General features: G+C 39.2%; 1 protein-coding gene and 1 non-coding gene across 4 annotated transcripts in view; both read right to left on the reverse strand.

Annotated features, from left to right (window-relative positions):
- The window catches only part of PBX1 (PBX homeobox 1), a 350318-nt gene that overhangs the window by 287345 nt on the left and 41952 nt on the right, over positions 1-21021 (reverse strand). The gene's annotated exons all lie outside the window — the stretch shown is intronic.
- Positions 1027-1128, reverse strand: LOC117661303 (U6 spliceosomal RNA). The gene has a single exon (XR_004589956.1). It is a non-coding gene; the product is annotated as a U6 spliceosomal RNA (small nuclear RNA).

Genomic DNA, 21021 nt, shown 5'->3' on the forward strand with positions numbered 1-21021 from the left:
AATGACAGAGGAGGTACAGAAGCAGAAGAAAGCAACCAGGAAGAAATTGGGGGTTGGCAATCATTCATCCATTTACTTCAACTTTACAGCTATTCTTTAATTAGAGCTAGCCAATCTTCCTTAGAGGCAGAAAGATAACTTTATATCCATTGACTTGCTATTTCAAATTCCAAGAAGCAATAAATAGATCCTAGTATGGTCAAACTAGAATGCACCCCTAAAATTGTAAGGGTTTTTTGCAGGCAATCCCATATATATCTGAGTACAGCATGGCATTAAAAGTACTTAATAATATTTCAATATTCTGCCAGTAATGAGACGCTAAATTAGTTAATAATACTAATAAAATAGTATAAAGCCAATATTTAGTAAATACTTTCAGGAGGAAAAGATCAAAATGTTTCTGGGAGCTTTAATGCAATGCAAAGGAAAATCAATAGCAAAAAGTATACTAAACAATCTTTTCATCAGCTTGAATTTTAAGATTGTCAATTGATCTGTCTTTTATGTAGCTAGTATTGCAAATTGTAATCTACATTTTCTTTAAAAAATACTCATATCAATAAAAATGAGAAGTACAAGGGATTACAATATTTCATTTTATTTTCTTCTTAAAATTATTTTTACTTCTAAAATAAAATACAAAATTAAGGAAAACAATAATATGGAACAAAAAAAGAATAGATTAAAAAAAAAGTATAGAGAGAAAACTTTCCATCTTTCCACCTGTGTCCCTAATGATTAGCCACAGTTTAAATTTTTATGCTTTACACTGAACATTATGATTGTTGTTGGTTTTCCTCTATGTCCAAGAAATCATATTCCAAATGTCTAAATCTCCCTTGCTATGTGATGTGTTGTAGATCAGGGAGCCATTCCTATTTGAGCCTGGTTACACTTCTACTATGGAAATACACAGTCAGTTTTGCAATTGCAGAATATTCTCTACTTTGGATCTCCTGGTCTGATATTTTTAGCATGGTTTCTTTTTTCAGAAATTGTGTCACATTTGTTGTTGCTGCTTTCAGAAACAGAGAATGCCACTCAAATATTTGTGACATGCCTGTGCAGGGGCCATGATAATCTTCTCCGTGTCTTTCCAATTTTAATATATGTGCTGCCAAACATTTGATGTTCACTTATGATAACATTAGGTCAGACATGTCAAACACAAGGCCCGCCAGCCAGATCTGGCCCATGATTTGGCTAGATCTGGCCCTGGAAATAGCAAAGGACCAGCCTGCGGTGCTTCAGCCTGACCCAGGCCGACTGGACGCTGATCTACAACTTGGTGGCGGTCATCCAGGCCAGAACGCAGTCAGCCTTAGATCCATGGGGCTGCCCTGGAGCCAGCAAGGGGCCACACCAACTCCACCCGCTGGAAGGAAGATGGGAATGAGAAGCAAGGGAGGGAAAGAGGGAGGAAGGAAGGAAGGAAGGAAGGAAGGAAGGAAGGAAGGAAGGAAGGAAGGAAGGAAGGAAGGAAGGAAGGAGAGACAACTTGGTTGGAGATGCCCCAGTGTTCTGCATCAATCCTGGATCCATTGAGATTTGGGCTCAAAGGAGAAAGCAATTTTGTGTTCTATTTAGTCACAGACAGGACTTCGTTGGCAATCCAATTGTGACAGGGGTGGGTTCTACTTACCTTTACAACCGGTTTGCAATGGGAGCGCACGCACTTCTGCGCATGCACAGATCGTCAATTATGACGATCTGTCTGGGCGGGTGGGCAGAGCCTCCCGCCGGTTTTACTACCGGTTCTAAAGAACCAGACAGAACCAGGAGCAACCCACCACTGAATTGTGAGCCCTTAGAAAACTATCCCCTCCTTGTGTGTTGCAAACAGCCATTTCCAGTGGGGAAAAAAGGACAAAGCAGAATGGGGGAAAATATTTTCCTTTGCTGTATTTCCAGTGTGAATTAGACCATGCAAAGTGCCTACAGGAGAGCCCTTTTAAGGATTATATATTGATAGAAAAGCAACTAACTTACCTCTGTTCCTAAATGCTAAAACAGTTGCACATAAAAACCAGAGGAGCTCTAATCAACTATCACAGCCACCATTTTGACAGTTTTTCTGTACTGTTGTCTGTGGATGCCTCCACTAAATGCAAGCATAGGATAAACTGAGCCTGGTTTGTTCTCAATCTTTCAAGTGGCCACAAACTACTAACAAATGTGGCATTGGATTACAAGGCGAGGAGGCATTGAAAAATGTTTGCCGTTTTGCATTTGAGCATCCAAGAAGGGACAGGAAAGGAGAAAAAGAAAAAGAAGGAAAAAGGAGAAGAGAGCAAGAAAGGAAAAAGAAGGAAAGAAGGGAAGGAAGAAGAAAGAGAGGAGAAGGAAGAGGGAAGGAAAAAGAAGAAAAGGGAAAAAAGAAGGAAGGGAGGGAGGGAGGGAGGAGGGAGGGAAAAGGGTAGGGATAGGAGTAAGGGGTGGGGGGGAGGAAAAGAAGGAAGAAAGAGGAGAGTAAAGAAGGAAGAAAGAGGAGAGGGGAAGGAGGAAGGGGGAAGAAGGGAAGAAGAAGGAGGGAGGGAGGGAGGGAGGGAGGGAGGGAAGGAAGGAAGGAAGGAAGGAAGGAAGGAAGGAAGGAAGGAAGGAAGGAAGGAAGGGAGATTATGAGAAGGAGGGAGAGTCTGAGGGAAGTCCTGCCTTAACACTTGGCCACCTGCTGCCCTTTCGCCATTCCCTTCCCCCTCCTCTCCTCGTGGTTTGCCATCTTATAGCTGAGGATGCTTGGTTACAAAGCCGGATCTCCGTGAGTGGAGAGGGAGTGGGCATCCTTCTGACCCACACACTTTGCCCTCCCATACACACCATGAGCAACCTGGCCAAGGAGAGCGAGCACAGCAGCAGCAGCCTTGAGGAGGAGGTAAGCACAGCAGGGCGCCCCCTTGGAGAAGTGGGGCTGTGCTGTGCTGTGGGGTCCTGGTGCCCGGCTCGCTGCTTGTCCTCCACTGCCCAGGGCTCCGGGCAGCTTGGGCCGCCATGTGGGGGTCTTCCATATAGCCTGAGAGGGATGGCAAGACTCCTCTGGGGGACAAGCGTTTGGTGCTCGCCCTAGTCTTGCCTTCATCCGCTGGAGACAATGGATTCCCCCAGCGCCACCTGGGCCACCACAGGCGCCCTCTGACATGAGCAATGTTGAGTTGGCCATGCCCACCCTGGCCACACCCATCCCAGACACACACGACCCCCCAAGGTCAACCACAACCCTGATGCGGCCCTCAATGAAATTGAGTTTGCCACCCCTGTATTAGATAAATAGGTAATGCTGAAAGACAATGACTAATGCAGAAGCATGTTGTAAGCTTTATGACTGAGCAGAATTTGAATCCAGCTCCCCCCAGTCCAACAGTCTATCTATTACAATGCTCTGCTCTTTCAGGTTCAGTTGTCAGAAGCAGAGAAGCAAAGTCAGGAACTTGCCTCTAACTTGGAACAACAGTTCTGCTTAATTTCTTGCACTGATTAGAGAAATATCACTTTGCCTCAGAAAGAGCCTTGGTAGTACTAGGGTTTAAGGCACCCTGTTATTAAGCTGCTTAAGACCAGCTGCCTGCAATTACTGCAGGGTTCGAATCTCGCCAAGGCTCAAGGTTGACTCAGCCTTCCATCCTTTCTAAGGTAGGTGAAATGAGGACCCAGTTTGTGGGGGCAATAAGCTGACTTTGTATAAATATACAAAAGGATGAAGGCTATTGCTGAGCACATTGTAAGCCGCCCTGAGTCTTCGGAGAAGGGCGGCATATAAATCAAATTAAAAAAAAAAAATGTTCTCTTTGATAACCCAGCAATTTGCTAATCTCAGAAAAGCTTACCAGTCCAACTCGAAGCCAAAGCTACTCTGGTTGGGTCAAGTGGTTGCCTTTTTTATTTTTAAAGCAGTGAAGAAAGAGGAAGACTTCCAGATCATATCCACTTTCAGAAGCAGCAAAGGGAATACTGACTTCCCAAAATCCAGATGCTGACAAGCACTTTTCCAGGTTTATTTAAAAACTGCATGGCTTCATTGTTTACTTCTAGGTAAAGGTAAAGATTTCCCCTTCCTGGTGTGTCCAACTCTAGGGGGTAGTACAAATCTCTATTTCTTAGCTGAGGGAGTTACCATTGTCCGAAGACATTTCCCTGGTCATGTGGCCAGCATGACTATACACCGAGGCTCACGGAACGCTGTTATCATCCCACCAAAGGGGTACCTATTTATGTACTCGCATTTGCATGCTTTCAATCTGCTAGGTGAGCAGAAGCTGGGCAAGTAATGGGAGCTCAGACACAGGCAGTCAGCTTTCCAGCTGACAAACTCAGTGTCTTTAACCACTGAGCTATTGCACCCCCTACTTCTAGGTAGGAATAAAGTATTCCACAGTAGAAAGATGTGTAGGTCCCAATACTAATATGTTGTAAATTATTCCAGCTGATCTCCACATCTTTCATATAAATTATTAAAAGCAATTAATTTCACATTTTTAAGTGTTTTAGTGAATCTTTTCTTACTTTTTTATATAAAACTATATCAATCACATTTCTGTTGTGCAATTCTATTCCTTTTTTGTTTTATTCTGTTATGTATTGCTGCTACCTTGCAACTAGGTTTCAAACAGCTACGTTTTCAAATCAAGATTTAAAAGTGACATTAGAAACTCTGTAAAATCTATAATATACAGATACAAAAGAAATATGATGGTAATCATAAGTATTGAGAAACTACACCGAGCAACTGAGTAAATTTAAGTAAATTTTCTCTTCTATGGGTAAATTTTATTTCTGATACCCATACACAGATCTGGAATAACAATGCTATAAACAGGTATTAAATCTTTCCATCACATAAAAGCACAAATAACACATTTCTTCCAAATTCAAACACAATGCAGAATCAATAGCAAAACATCAATTGTTTCCATTCTACAAAGCGTCACTTGCTGAGTTACAATTAAGCAGAATCTGTAATGGTGAAACTAAGTTATGGGGGTTTTAACTTATTTTAACTATAAAATTGTAAAATTTCCCCTTTTTTTTTCTCTCCCCCATTTCAATTAAATGAATGCAAGGACAAATGATCCCATTGCCTTTAGCTTTAAGATATAAGTGCTTCTGAAACCTTTGTCAAAGTATTCAGTAAGGCAAGATTTAAGATGTCCAATTGATTTTTTTTCTCCAACAGGCAGCCAAATGTGGATGAAGAAGGTTAAAAGCTAAGTGGTTTAATTAATATTAAATTTATTTGATACTTTACTACTGAAAGCATTGTAAAATTGAAAAAGCAGTTATTTTTATGGTCATTATGCTCTACTTTGACCTTTGATCCATGGAATAAAAGCGCACCATTCTAAAAGTTCTTCTGCTTTACTGTACTTGTTTAATTCTGGGGTAGGGGTATGTGGAGATATTTTGATATTAAAGTGGGGCACTGCCCAGATTTTCTGGAAGGCCACTTCAAGAAGGTACAACATTAGCAACCAGTTGCAATATTTCTCATATTTTTCTAATGTCTTTTCAAAACTCAACTGGCTCTTTTTCAAGAAGTTCTTTAATTTATTAATTTACCAGATAAGCACCAGCTCCTGCATATTTTTCTTCAAATTTTCCTTACATTATATATGTCATAAATCCATGTCAGTTTTGCAGATTCTGGTTCATATTGGACACCTTAATATCATGCTGGTATGATGTCAGAAAACACAGTTGCAAGCAACACATCTACAGCACGTGTCATTTTTCTGTTTGAACACATACACAATTTATAGCAACCAAACCCTAACGTTTTTTCAAACATCAGGAAAATATTCTTTGATTCAACACAAACACTTAGTTTTGCAATAGCAAAAACAAAGTATGAGGAAACAGAGGAAGACAGATTGCAAAGAAAAAGAACGGCAAGAACAGATTAAACATATTCCTTATAAAACACAGGACTTGCAGTCTTAAAACCTTTTAGCAATGCTAAAACCTAGACTGATCAATAATGTATCTAAATTTAAAACCATTTTTTATTTAAGTATTAAATTCCAAATCCCACTTCAACCCTGAATGCACATGTTAATGTTCTTGATTTCCTGAACAAGGTTTCTTTCACTGCTTTCACCATTTACTAGCAATGGCAAAGGAGGTAGTCCTAGTCAAATAATCCAGGGGTAGGAAACCTTAGCATGAATTGCAGTAATAAAAATATTCATAAACAAAGCATTCCAGTAGCTATTAAAATGTTTTTTTTAAAGATCATACATTGGAGCTAAATAGATCTTCATCCAAGATATCAATGATTAAAGTAATCAAAGAAGTAGCCTGTCTTGTTGGGGAGGAAATTCAGTCTTAGCATTATGTGAAATTCCTGTTCCTTGACCCTGCCTAAAAATAAGAGTGGATCAGTGGTGGGATTCAATTTTTTTTTTTAGCGTGGCTTGGTGGATATGGCATGGCTTGGTGGGCATGGCAGTGGAAGGATACTGTAAAATCTCCATTCCCACCCCACTCCAGGGGAAGATTAATGCAAAATCCCCATTTCCTCCCAATCAGCTGGGACTTGGGAGGCAGAGAATAGATGGGGGCGGGGCCAGTCAGAGGTGGTATTTACCAGTTCTCCGAACTACTCAAAATTTCCACTACCGGTTCTCCAGAACTGGTCAGAACCTCCTGAATACCACCTCTGGAGTGGATGTCCAAAATATAGGAATTAATCATAAAATGATGTGGAAAACTCATTGCAACTTCCCTGTTCCACCCAAACATGCTTCTCTGCTGCCGTTGGCTTGAAGGCTTGCTCCCTTCTTTCCCAATGGTTAGAGTAAAGACCTAACCTGATTAACTGGCTATCTGGGTATCACCAGGAAGCTGTGCAGGTGGTGTCAAGAGTGGATGAAGGCTCCTTGTGGCCCATAAATATCATAACGCAGTCTGGGTTATATCTAAAATTGTTAGGTATGTGTGTGGAAAAGGGAAAATGTATATTATAATTTATGTGAAAGAAAATTCTACTGAAATAAAATGTTCTAGTTACATACAAATATGTTCGGTATGCATGCATGTACACGCACACATCACAGATCTCTCCCTCCCCCACATCCCTGTCCAAACAGTTTCTGTTAATCCATTTTCAGCAAATGTTTATCTGAGGCCATATCCAACCAGATTTGTTAAGCCCCCTCCTAACAACTTGTTGTCACAGTCCATTACCGAATTGCATATAGTTATATATTCCACTAATTAGGCTTCTAAAATATCATTAACATGTCTCTTGATCATTAGCATAACGTATGAGGCGTCCTCGTTAGGCACGACTCAAGTTTGTTAACGTGATAATGAAAAGGCACAGGGCTGGCATTATGGGAACTGAGCTGATAGGAGGCAGGGAACATCAAAAGCAATGAAGCTAAACAAAAATGGGGGAGGGGGCAGGATAATTCTTCAGAATGAAAAGTAGAATTCAGCAATCTTTGAATTAGGGCCATATTCCAGTTTGAAGAAGCAGAAGTTAAGAGAAAATGCATAAGTATGTGAACCAGAACACAGCTCTTCTTCTGTCAAAAGGATAGCTAGTTTTATAGAGCTCACAAGAACCACTGAAATGAATGAAACTATACATTTCCTGCATAGTCGCTATATTGGGGAAATTAGCTCTTTGGCAGCGTTCCACGTGAGATAGGTGGATGTTGATAACCTTCCTCTGAAAGACTGTTTATCAAGCCTTGGGGACTGTAAATGAAAGTAATTTACAGCCGTATGAATTAAAGAGGTTTGCCAGGACTAAGTTTGTGCTGTTTAATTTCTAAGGAACCCTAGGTCAGAACAATAATGAGAGTGAGGGAGGGTGTCAAGGAAGTCCTGCCTTAGGACTTGGCCACCAGAGGTGCCCCCCTGACACAAGTGATGTCAAGCTGGCCACGCCCACCACGGCCATTCCCAACCAGGCCATGCCCCCTCCCAGCCCTCCGAGGTCAAACACAACCCTGAGGCAGCTTTCAATGAAATAGAGTTTGACACCCCTGGCCTAAAGGCATATGATATATAACCAAGTCCCAAGAAAGAATTTGGGCAAAGCAATATGGATGATTTGGATAGGATTCTAAGCTGAGGTTGGCTTATTTTATGGAAACTAAAATACAAGGAGCAAGGAGGAAGGAATTAATGGACAAGGGAACAATATATTGCCTCCAAGATTATTAAACTCTTTCATTCTCTGTCTTGTCCAAAAAGGCTTTCAATAGGAAACAGATGTGATGGCTGATTAACAAACATAGGACATAAAATGCATTTCCCCAATTGTACACTGCAGAGGCAATATTTCTAGTTCAGGCTATGGTGTGAAATCCCCAAAACCAAATTTTGTGGAGTACTGGCAGCCAGTTTAAGTTAGGTTAGGTTATAATCAAGGTACCTGCCATTCCAAGAGTTTGTACCCATACCCATACCTTGCCATCTTGACACCTTGCCAAGGTGTCTGGAGATAGCTTACCTTTGTGAAGAAGGACTTCATTTCAGTGCTGAAAACACACACACATCACAATGACCGGAGACTGTACCAGACTCTTTAAATGAATCCTTCCATGACGCCAAAGCACAACAGCGGGAGGGGGAATGTAACATAAAACCATCAAAACACCAGAGAAGAAAGGTAACCATTGTTGTGGGTTGTCAGCTCTGTTCTGTTTCTTGCAGAGATTTCAGAGCAGGAGGGGAAGGTAAGACTGAAGAGAGAAACTTGCTATAAAGCTATTTATCCTAATTCCCAGTGCTGGCTCTAAAAGCCCTCCCCCAATTAATTCATATCTTGTTCTTTCCCGAAATAAATGCTCTCAACTTTGGAGTCTTCTATAATATAAAAATAATTTTCCTGCAAAATTTCAGCAAGTTCAATGTTGTGTGAGGATAACACAGTAAAATAAATGCAACTGATAAAGTTCTGGGGAGGCATCATTTGTGCTTTTAGAAACCAGATTTTTCTCATTTATGAGCAATAATCTTAATGTTACATAGGTTTTACAAAAATAACTTGCACTACACTTTTTCTTTTAATCAGTTCTGACTTTCCAAAAACTTGGGAAGGAGAATATGAACAATGTAATGGTAGGCATGATAAATAATTTGAATTTCCAGAATAGCTGGTATATGAGTTTCCAGCATTTTTCTGCAACTGATCCTAATAGGAAGGTGCAAGCCAATAACTACTAACAATATAAAGAGTTAACAACAAACAAAAGGCACAGAAAAAATAAAATCATATTTTCAAGTTTTGTAAAGACTGAATGTAGGAGAATGGAAATACCTATATTTTGGAAAGACTACAGCAAAATAAAATAAAGCACAGAAATTGAGTTTTGGCAATACAGAAGAAAGAGAAGGAAAGACTTCTGAATTTATTGCTAGAGAAGTTTCAAAATAAAAACAGACACAATTCCAGCAGCAATAGGCAGACTGCAGCTCTGAAAGTAACAGCATACTCTGTTTCTTTTTTCTTTTTTCATTCAAATGACCCTGTTCCTATCCAGATAAAAACCAGAGCAGAGCAACACTAAAACAGTTCATGGGCCAAGTCCTTGGGTAATACTCTAATGAATCCAAGAACATTCAGGCTGTCAAATAGCCTCAGAAGAAACAGTACTATCATGAAGACTGTAATCAGAAAAAGTTCAGCATCACCAATAGTATGCTACAGGGTAATTTATGAATCTAAGATGAATTCTCATTCTATTTAGAGTACTGTAGCATCTGCAATCATAAATGAAAATAGTCAGGTCATAATAACAGATCTCCTGACAAGAATCCTTCTAAATGGAGATGCAAAGGCTTGAACGTAAAGCTTTCCACATAATAATCAAGGACTCTTAACCATATGGAACTATTATCTATACTTTAAATTTGCAATATTATTCAAATTGGCCAAACATCCTCAAGATTGTTAGGAAATCATTATCTTCAAATAAGAAAGTGGGCTTTGACTTTTATCTGAAGCTTAGCTTTACCACTTAGAGCTATGAATTTCAATTCATACAATACTCAAAGCTCTGATTTGTTTCACTGTACTAAGATAAACTGCCCTGGTTTCCCACAACAAAGTAAGCTCTAAAATGCCTACTCAGCAGTTTGAGTGCCCTTTAGATTTTAACTTTCAGAATCCCTCAGCCAGCACAATCGTTGTTCAGAATGATGGAAGTTGAAGTCCACACACTGAAAGAACTGGAAAAAACTGCCACTACATGGCTAGATCATTTCATACAATATGCAAAAACCCAAACTATAGAAAAACAATACAATATATCCTATCACAACATGTTAATCCTATTATAATGGAAAATACATTGAATGTACTATATCTTATGGTAATCAGATCTCCTCCTCCATCTAGCCTTGAAATCTGCAGAGAGAGAAAGATTAAATGAATTAGACAACTCCTTCTTTGTGCTTGTTCTGCAAAAGTTGGAGAATACTAGTTAGCTGTTACTCAGCCTAGAACCATGATGGCAAACCTGTGGTAAGCATGTCAGAGGTGGCATACAGCGCCCTCTTTGTGGGCAGCACCCTCTCTGTGGGCACATCATCTCTGCCACACATGTGTGCATGCCTCCCACTGGCCAGCTGGTCTTTGGGTCTCTGCCGCGCACGCACAGGAGTGTGGCACATGCAGGGGGAGCATGTGTGCATGCATGGGGGGCACATGCAGGGGCTCATGTGTGCATATGCCGGGCAGGGCGCATGCATGGGGGCAGGGGGCACATTGCATTTGGGGGGGTTCGCACGCATGCTTTGGGCACTCAGTCCAGAAAAAGTTAGCCATCACCAGCCTAAAATATGCTAGGAATAGTGCAACATTTGGAGTGCATCTTATTGCAACTGCCATGTTAACATAAAGGACAAGAAAGTAGGAAATGTTTAAGCAACCAGCTCTGACTAATATTCGTAAGTAAACATGAGAATGTGACATTATATCAACAGAAAGCAAGTCTACCAAGGATGCAAGAGAATTAAAACCTACCCTGCACAATAGGGATTAGCCTCTCGTATCACATGAATAAAATGTTATCCATAACATATTTTGTGAGTTTGCAATATAGCCTCCATAAGGGGAGGATAGGTATGAAGTCTTTTCCCAAGAAAACTTGGATGCAAAGTTTAAGACTTTGGATACAGAACTACCTAGTTGTGCCACATAAATTTGCTATCAGTCTGATAGACTGCTATTCTAACAGACAGGAGGACGATTTAAATTAGAGTATTGGAGAGGGTGTGTGCTAAATTGACCTTTCCTTTCCCAAAGCTTTTTCTACCAAAATGGATGTTTTAACCTGAATCTCAACTCAATGCTAAAGAAAAAAACATTTCAGAAGCATCTATGTGGAAGTCTATACATTGTATATATGCAGGAGAGTACATGTTTGAGTACAGAAAAAATATTCAGCTAGCATCTCCTTTTCATCTAGATAAAAGATTAAAATAGTACCCTTGGAGATACTTGGAGAACCACAGCTTACTTCTTGATAAGATAGAACAATGTGGCATAGATTGTACCATCATCAGGTGGATTCACAATTGGCTGACCAATCTATCAATCTGCGTATAGTACTCAATGGAACTACATCCATATGGAAGGAAGCATGCAGTGGGCTACCGCAAAGTTCTGTCTTGGGCCCAGTGCTCTTCCACATCTTCATAAATGATTTAAATGAGAGAATAGAAGGGGAACTCATCAAATTTGCAGACACTAAGTTGGGAGTATTGCCAATGGACAGACTCAAACATAGACTGGAAGATACATTCAAAATTCAGAAGGATCTTGACAGATTTGAGCACTGCCCTATCCAACAAAATGCAGTTTGGTGGTGAGAAAAGTAAGCTCATGTACTTAAGCAAGATAAACTAAATGCTCAGGTATAGAATAGGTGATACCTGGTGCAACAGTAGTAACTGTGAGATGGATCTAGGTGTCCTAGTGGACCATCACTTAAGTATGAGCCAGCTGTGTGCTGCAATAGCCAAAACAGCCATTGCACTCCTAGGCTGTATCAACAAGTGATAGTACTGTTCTATACTGCACTTGTGAGGTCACACTTGGAATACTGTGTCCAATTCTGGTCTTTATAATACAAAAAAGACGCTGAGGCCCTAGAATAGGTACAGAAGAGCAACTAAGATGATTAAAGGTCTGAAGGCTTAACTGTACAATGAATAGTTAAGGGAACAAGGAATGTTTAGCCTAATGAAGAGAAGGGTTAAGAGTTACATGACAGCTGCATACTAGTATTTCAGGGGCAGTCACAGGGAGGAGATGGTGGACTTATTTTCCAAAGCCCCTGAGGGTAGAACAAAAAGCAATGGGTAGAAGCTTGTAAAAGAGAGATCCAGTCTGGAACTAAGAAGAATTTCATAACAGTGAGAACAATTAATCAATGGAACAGCTTGCCTCCTGGAGTTGTGGGTGCTCCATCATTGGATGTCTTCAAAGAAAAGATTGAACAGCCATTTGTCCAGGATGAAATAAGATCTCTTGCCTTGGGCATGGGGGGTTGGACTAGAAGTCCTCCAAGATCAGTTCCAGTCCTATGATTCTATGAGATTTGCAACCACAAGCTAGCATCATTACATATTAGATCTGTAGATCTTGTAACATTATCTGATCCTGTTTGTATGATAGCCCTTCCTAACTGGATCTCTTCAAATGTTTTGGGTGTATAACTCCCACAATTCCTAGTCTGAAGGATGACATGCTGAGGCAAGCTGTTTCTATGAAAAAGATTCCCATGAAGAAACAGACAACAAGACCTCCATATATTTTCTTAAACAAGAAAAACCAACATTTTTAAATCATTGTGGAGCTGAACCCATTTTATTATTAAGTCCATGTGATGGAAATATGTACCCATCTATCAGACATGTAAGTGGATTCAACTGCAGCCACTTTTGGGAAGAAGCAGGACAGCTGTTAAGTACATACAACACTGTAAGAATGATCAAAGGGACCACCTGAAAATTTCAGTGGGAACTTACTAGAGCAAAATAGGGAGAGTGACATTTAGCTAAGATCTCAGACAGATTATTGCAAAAATGCCACCACTGAGGGTAACATCTTAGACTGTGTCTTATTCTCCCTACAGTTACTCCTCCTTATTCTCTCCAACAACAATGGCAGCCTCCAAGTTTGGCATTGTTAGTTGACAGAGTTGATACATATTGACCAAACTCATTTCCTCAAAAGCTTTACTAAGATGCAGCTAATAGTAGTGGCCTGATTAGTCAACCCAGCCAAGAGTGTCTTATAGTGGTGCAATTGGAGCAGCAGTTCAAATAGTCTGCATCACCCTTCCGAAATGGATGGGACAGCATGCTTTGATTTTCCTTCTATGGTAGGATAAGGGCTTGGGATTTTAACTGTACATTAATCAACTCAATTTTAAGGATTACAATAATGTTTTCATGTGTTTCCTCAAAAATTATTTTGGAGGCTGTCTGAAGCGTGGAATCAGGTTACTTAATGCTGCAGTAAAGCTATTCTATTTCAAAGACTAGTCACTAATAATTCCTGTTTGTGCTGTGCATATGCATATACAAGAGGAAGTTAGTAAAACAAGAGCTGAACACAAGTGAGGCAGCCAAGCACTGCATCTTGAAAAATGAGACAGCTTGCTTTTGTTTGTCCTGCCAGGAGTAGAACCATGTGCCTGCTTTTAAACTCCATGTTGATTGAAAGGAAGGCTTTTATTAGAAGTATTCACATTATTTTACATCAATCATAGTCCCTGACTCAGAGTTCTCTGGTTCTTGAGGTCTTTTTCCTTCATCTGGCTCTGAAGTATTTTCTGTAGAATGCAGGTAGCAAAGGAAGTCAGACAAAAGTTTCCCAGTAACCCAGAGAAAGAAACCTGACACTCTTCAAATGTTGATAAACTACAATTCCCAGCTTACCTCATGACTATTTATGTGGACCCCATTACTGCAATTACATTCCTTTTCTTATTTAGAAATAATTATAGCCTTTTGGGATTTCAGAAACCTGCAACATAAATGACTACCATGCCAGCACATGTTCTGCATTAAAAACAAATCTGAAATTATTATAATGACTCCTTGTACTTCATTATATTTTTTATTTTGTTACTAAAAATGAGATGGAGCAGGTTAATAACCGAATAAATCTTTAAGTACACAGGGTAAAATCAATATTCCAATATTTATTTGAAGACATTTGGCTTCTTCTCCAAGAAGCTTCTTCAGTTCACTTCAGCTTCTCAGAGAAGTGAAACGTCTTCAAGCAAATATTGAGATATTGATTTTCTCTTACCCTGTGTAGTTAAGGTTTTATTTGGTTATTAAATCCAGTTGCCTTTTGAAAAAGCATCTTTGGGAAAACCATGACCTCGATGACTGAGAATCTCTATAGACATAAAATCAATATATTGTTACTATTTTGCACAACTAATATAGATTTAATTTTTTCAAAGGATTAATTAACAGGAAAAAAGAAATAGGATTAAATCAAAGATGGACAGACTGCAATAGAAGAATCACAAAACAAAATCCTTGAGAAAATGAAGCAGTAAATTCCTGAATCTTAGAAACCTTTAGATTATAATATTTTTCATATAGTGTTAAGTAGCTATACCAATTTATTTAAAAATAAGATATTTCCCTTACCCTTAGGGAGAACAATTGAAATTTGTAACTGATACTAGACTTTCAGTATACAGAAAATATATGGACCAAATAAACACCTCTCACAAGTACAGTTGCAAACAAGCTTTCAGAATGTCTCTTAAGATGCTGAGCCCGCCTTTGGAGGAGACCTCCCAATGCACTAAATGCTCCAAAGGACTAAGACAATCTGAAGCCTACTATGCCTTCAATCCCATCTAAGTTGTCATGGGACAACTTGAGAATTCTGCAGAGGACAGCAGATGAAAATGAATGATGGCAAAGCACGGAACGGTCTGGTCTGCAGTTATGCTCAGTAGCTTGTTTAAAAACACAAACAATAGAACAGCCTTCAGGCATAATTCATCCCCAGCTTGAGTTTTTCTTCCTAGGAAATGGAGGTTTCCTAATTTGTGAAACCCTTCCCACTGGCAGGAGGAGCAAAACTGAAGTGATAAAGACACATGCAATATCATGCTTGCTTGAGTTTAATCAGCTAGAGCTTAGACTAATTCTAGTTTATTGTAGGATGTGAACACCCTCATGGGGCAAGGACCTGGCATTCCTAGTGCATAAACCAGTACTGATGAGAAAAACAAAAATACAGCACTCCTGCTAATCAAGGTTGTAAATACTACTCTAAACAAGTACAGCCCAACTCATTGTTCATCTCTTCTCTTCAGCACACTTCAGAATGCAGTAAAGGTTAGGATAGCATATCCCCCATCCCATAACCCACATTAAGACAACAGTGAATATTGTGTCTTAATTCTAAAGGACACTGCATATGCTAAAGTTATTTCAGGAGGTAAGAAATATTGTCACGTTACTATGAAAAATAAAGCATGAAAAGGAAGGTAGATTTCTTCAAGGCGAATGTCAGGTGTGCTTCCTTCAAAGACAGCGAAAAGAAAAATCTAGCCAGACCGTTGGAGAGGATATGAGACTAAAGTTAAAATTAAGAGAACTGAGATTGTCATTTCTGTTTTTGCCTTTAGAACTTTTTAAACTGCTTTATGGTTTCAGGGACATTAAAATAGGCGTCCTCTGAGTCCCTTAGGAATAGGGCGGTATATAAATTTAATAAATAAATAAATAAATAAAATAAAATGCATGCCTACTATTCATGTTTCATTTATTGTAACATGCTCTGTGAGCTATGTATATCAACTTTTTCATCTATTGCACTAAACCATTTGAAGATTTATTCTAATCAATAAATAATAGACCAATAATAATGTCAGAAAGAGAAAGCATAAATGTCCATAACAAGTCCATGAAAATAAAAAAAACTATCCATTAATTACAGTAATTGAATTACTAATAATTTTTATGAGGTATTTGGAATATTTTGAACAAAGTATATGATTTTTTATGTTTACTCAGTATATTAGTGATCATCTATTTTTCATCAACATTGGATTCAACAAACAGCAGCACAAGGAGAAATAGTTCTGAATTCAGGAATTTCTTCTAGCCACAAAAGCAAATTTCATATTGCTTCCTCTAAACATTTGAGAGTATTGCAAGCTTAGTTCTGGGTCCTGCTGGAAATCCAGAACAAGTAAGAAGAAACTTGACACCTTGAAAGGCCAAACTCCAACTGGCTTCTTTTACCGGAGCAGCCAGCCTATACATGCCATCCTGGGAACTCATAATGGTTCCACTCGCAGAACTTCATTAACTTTTTATATACTCAGCTACTCATTTATAATCATTAGTAGACAAGAGGCGACAATTACTTGAGCACTGAGTAAAGGAGGAACCATTTACAGGAGAAGGGCAAGAGCACAGCCCTCACCACGGAACCACAGTGGTACCTTCGTTATCTATTGAAATATTTCAAAGGCTCTGGAAACGTGGGTTTGATGCCCGGGAAGAGGTGTTTATGAATTGATATTATATGCAGAAAAATATTTGGTGAGCCCTAATTAATTCCAGGCAAGCTGGAGTCCAAAAACTGGGCATTGCACTCAAGTAATGCTCTTAATGAGTAGATTTTTAAAAAATGATTTGGTGATTCATTATGCATCTAATTATTGTTTTTTCAAAAGTGAAACAAAGCCACTAATGAAAATATATCAATGAAGATATTCCCTCAAGATCTTTTAAGAAGGAAAAGACAGATACACAGAGAGAGATGGGGAGAGAGCTGCCAAGTAAATTACGCATCATTATTATTTTGCTACTTAGTATTGCATACACAGTTCTATGAAAAAGTAGTCATCACCTTTTGTATTTTCTGAATTTTTGCTCTTTGCCATAATATTGAGTCATAACAAATAACAAAATTTGATACTTCTTTTTCATTTACTGACATATGTAGTATGCCAGTGTGAAAAATAATATTATTAATTCAGTAACAGTTGATCATTTTCTACCATGAGTTATTTGTTTCAGGTCCTATCACAACTTTTAAATGGAACTTTTAAAAGCTCTGAATGTATTCTCCTTTATCTGTTCCTTGTTCAGGAGACTTATGTATATGGTGGGATCAGTGTTTTGCTTTACTACACCTGCTCTTTAGTGGATAGACAGATGGCCTAATTTTTCAATGTAGAATGCTTAACTACACAACAGAATACGTGGTCCTTTCAATGACGACATAGCATATTGTCTCCAAAGCACAACACTACCACTTCCATGTTTGGATGGCACAACATTCTTATTGCAGAACCCCATTTTGATTTCTCCCAGATGTATCAACAGCATTAGAGCAGCTAAAATTTCATTTTCAAATCATAGGGCGTTCCCCCAGAAATCTGGAAAATCATTTGTGTGATTTTTGCCAAAATGAGACAAGTAACATAGTCTTCTCAGTGAGCAATAGCTTCCATCTTGCTACTATCTTGTTTATCTTTTTGTGATCATGGAGTCATGAATACTGACTTTAACAAAAACAAGAGAGGGCTGCCAATCAGGGCCGGATTTTCCTATAGGCTAACTAGGCTTCAGCCTAGGGCCTCAAGATCCAGAGGGGCCTACACAGTGTGGGATTCTGGGGGTTCTAGGTGGCTCGGCCGAACCCTTTGTTAAATTGCTGGCTCCCCCGCCCCTCCGCACCACTATTTATTGCCAATAAATAGTGGTGGGCGAGGGGCGGGGGAGCCAGCAATTTAACAAAGGGTTCGGTGTTGTTTTTTTTTGTAATTTTATTGGCCCCCGGAGCTTCAGCAGAGGCTAATTGGCCTCCCGGCTCTCAGCTGATTTGTCTCCGCTGTTTTGCTCAGGGCTCTTCTGCTTCCGTGCAAAGAAACGAAACTGAAACTGCTTTGCTGTTGCTGCAAGGTTGGAAAATTAGGCAGGCAGAATTCTTTTCTTTTTCCTCACCAAAAAAGGTACGTGCAAACAATGGGAATTTTAGGGAAAAAGAGAAGAGTTCAGGATTTTAAAACACAAAAGAAAAAAAAGCTGTATTTAACTAGGGAATTGTAATAATTGAGATACTATTAATTGTATATTTCTGAAAGCAGAAATGGTTAAGTTGTGGTTTGGAGGAATATATGGGGGAAATTATTTGGTTTATTATTATTGGTAAATATAATTAATGGATTTGTAAGAAATTGGATTGCATGGAAATAATTGGAATATTCATGTTCATATTGATTAATATACAAAAAAGGTAGTTATATAACTAATTGATTTATATTAAAATGTTGAATTTATATTAAACAACTAATATTACATAATTAACCAATGTGAGGATGGATATAAAAATAGATGACAATGGGAAGGGGTATAATATAGAATAGAAGGGAAAAATTGAATTTGATTAAGATTAGAGATGAGGATGAGGGTAATATTGGTTTTTTACAAAAATAGATGAGGAATAAATATGGCAAAAAGGAAATATAGAAATTGTAAATTTAATTGAAATGACTAAACACTGTTTAAATTTGTGAACCGGCCAAATACTCTGTTCAAAGAAAATACATTGTATGTTTGTATGTGTGTTTCTAATTATTGTTATTTATTCATATTTGTTCTCTTTTATTCTTTAAAGTTTAACAATTCATTCTTTATCTTAATATCTTTATATTTGTTTGGGGTTGGCTTTCTTCCCTTTCATCTTTTTTATTGTATAGCAATCTTTCTCCTCAAACCTACCACCTCTCTTTTCTTTCCTTCTTACTTTCTCTTCCTCCCCCTCTTCTTCTCCTCCCTACTTCCTCTTCCTTTCTCCTTCTCCTCCTCTCTTCCTCCCTCTCTCTCCTACTCTAATTTCCCTTCCCTTCCTTCATCCCTCTCTATTGCTGTATCCTTTTATGCATATGGACTACTCAGAGGGCTGAAAAAGTTATTTCTGACTGGTCCTTGCACTTTTGACCAGTCCTCGAACTTACGACTGTCCTCACATTTTACGTTTTTGCCCTATCTTGTCACCATGGTGAAGAAAAGCAGTTGTGAAATGAGTGACATGGTTGTTAAGAAAGCTGCACGGGCATAAATGTGAGGATGGTCATAAGTGTGAGGACCAGTCAAAAGTGCGAGGACCTGTCAGAAATGACTTTTTTCAGCTCTCTGGTTAGTCCTTTTGTGCATATGGACTACTCAGAGGGCTGAAAAAGTTATTTCTGACTGGTCCTCGCACTTTTGACCAGTCCTCGAACTTACGACTGTCCTCACATTTTACGTTTTTGCCCTATCTTGTCACCATGGTGAAGAGAAGCAGTTGTGAAATGAGTGACATGGTTGTTAAGAAAGCTGCACGGGCATAAATGTGAGGATGGTCATAAGTGTGAGGACCGGTCAAAAGTGCGAGGCCCAGTCAGAAATGACTTTTTTCAGCCCTCTGAAAAAAGTCTATGCACATAGCCACGCCCACCCGGTCACATGACGAGCTACCCACGCCTACACAGTCACGTGACCAGCTAGCCACGCCCGCCCAGTCACATGATTGCCAAGCCACACCCCCAACTAAGCCACGCCCACATAACCTGTTGTTAAAAAATTGAATCCCACCACTGGTGAAAGGGCCTCATAAGTGGAATAGCCTAGGGCCTCTTTCAATCTAAATCCGGCCCTGCTGCCAATCCATAGATGTTCTGGGATTTTTTGTAACTACTTAGATGATTTAATGCTATACCCACAGAATTTTACAAAACAATCACAGTTGTAAAAATAAGACTATTATCCCAAATCTTTTCCATTTCAAGGCTGGCTGTGTCTGATCATTGGGATTCCTGCAGCTTTAGAAAAGGTTTTGTAAACCTTTGCAGAATAGTGGTCATCACTTTTTTGCACATTATAAAATGTGACTCTAGAATGTATGGTGTGGTATTATATGGTAAAAAATGTGACAATGATGAGGAAATTTGAAATATAGAGCAGAGCTGACCCCCAAATCTTCCCTGATGGTGTAAGGTAGATTTTAAACTAACCTGAGTTATGCCCTTAACTGAATCGAGTGAATTAAGAACCATACTTTTTCCAGGCTGGTGCTTTGTTAATGAAATGAAATAAGCATCACACAAAACTCCAGTAGTATTCACTGGTAATGATATCTTAAAAAAAACCTTTGAAAATCTAAAAAGGCGGTAACATTTCATAAAACTCTATTTTCTTAGAATTCACGTCAAGGGGTGCCTCGCCTGGCCCCTCCCCTCCCAGCCATTCCTTGTAACAGCCAGCCTCAAAGTATCTATAGTTCTGTAAAAATGTTGTTCACCTTTTTTTTTACTTTATTATCTGCACGTACATACTATGGATGTACTTTCATAGACCACTGAAAGGAGGAAATGGCTCACATACTTTGCCCAAAAGTGTGACAGGCAACAGGCTTTTAAAGGGCTGCCACAAAGAAGCGGGGGGCAATGTAAACTGAACAAAGAGAGAAGCAACCTAAAACTAAGGAGAAACTTCCTGACAGTGGAACTGCTTGTCTCCAGAAGTTCTGGGTGCTCGATCACTGGAAGTTTTTAAGAAAAAACTGGACAGCCATTTCTCTGAAATGGTATAGCGTCCGTCCCCCCCCACCCACCCAAGGTCCCTTCTATGTGTTATTCTGACACCTTTCCCAGGCCTTCTACTCAGATTTTGACATCTTCAAGTTTTCCTGTCAGAGCAGGGGGTTGGACTAGAAGACCTCCAAAGTCCCTTTCAAGTCTTTTATTCTGTTTTTGCTGAGCTAGATAGCTAAGACCCTCATTGGGACCCTATCTCTTTTGCTCCCTCTGGACTAATGAGTTAAAGAGCTGCCTCTAGCCATTCATTTTAATGAGATTTTTAGAAACCTGCAGTTGAAAGTTCTTCATATCTTCTTACTCTGAAGACCCAATTTCATTTGGAATTTAATCCCAATCTGATTGCCCTTGTGGCATTTCTCTTAATACTTCTCCAAAATGCACCCCCAAGAAGCCACCCCTCCCCCCCTCTCTCTCACACACACACACAATT

The sequence above is a fragment of the Pantherophis guttatus genome, chromosome 3, assembly GCF_059756535.1.
Source record: "Pantherophis guttatus breed Tessera chromosome 3, ASM5975653v1, whole genome shotgun sequence".
NCBI lineage: Eukaryota > Metazoa > Chordata > Lepidosauria > Squamata > Colubridae > Pantherophis > Pantherophis guttatus.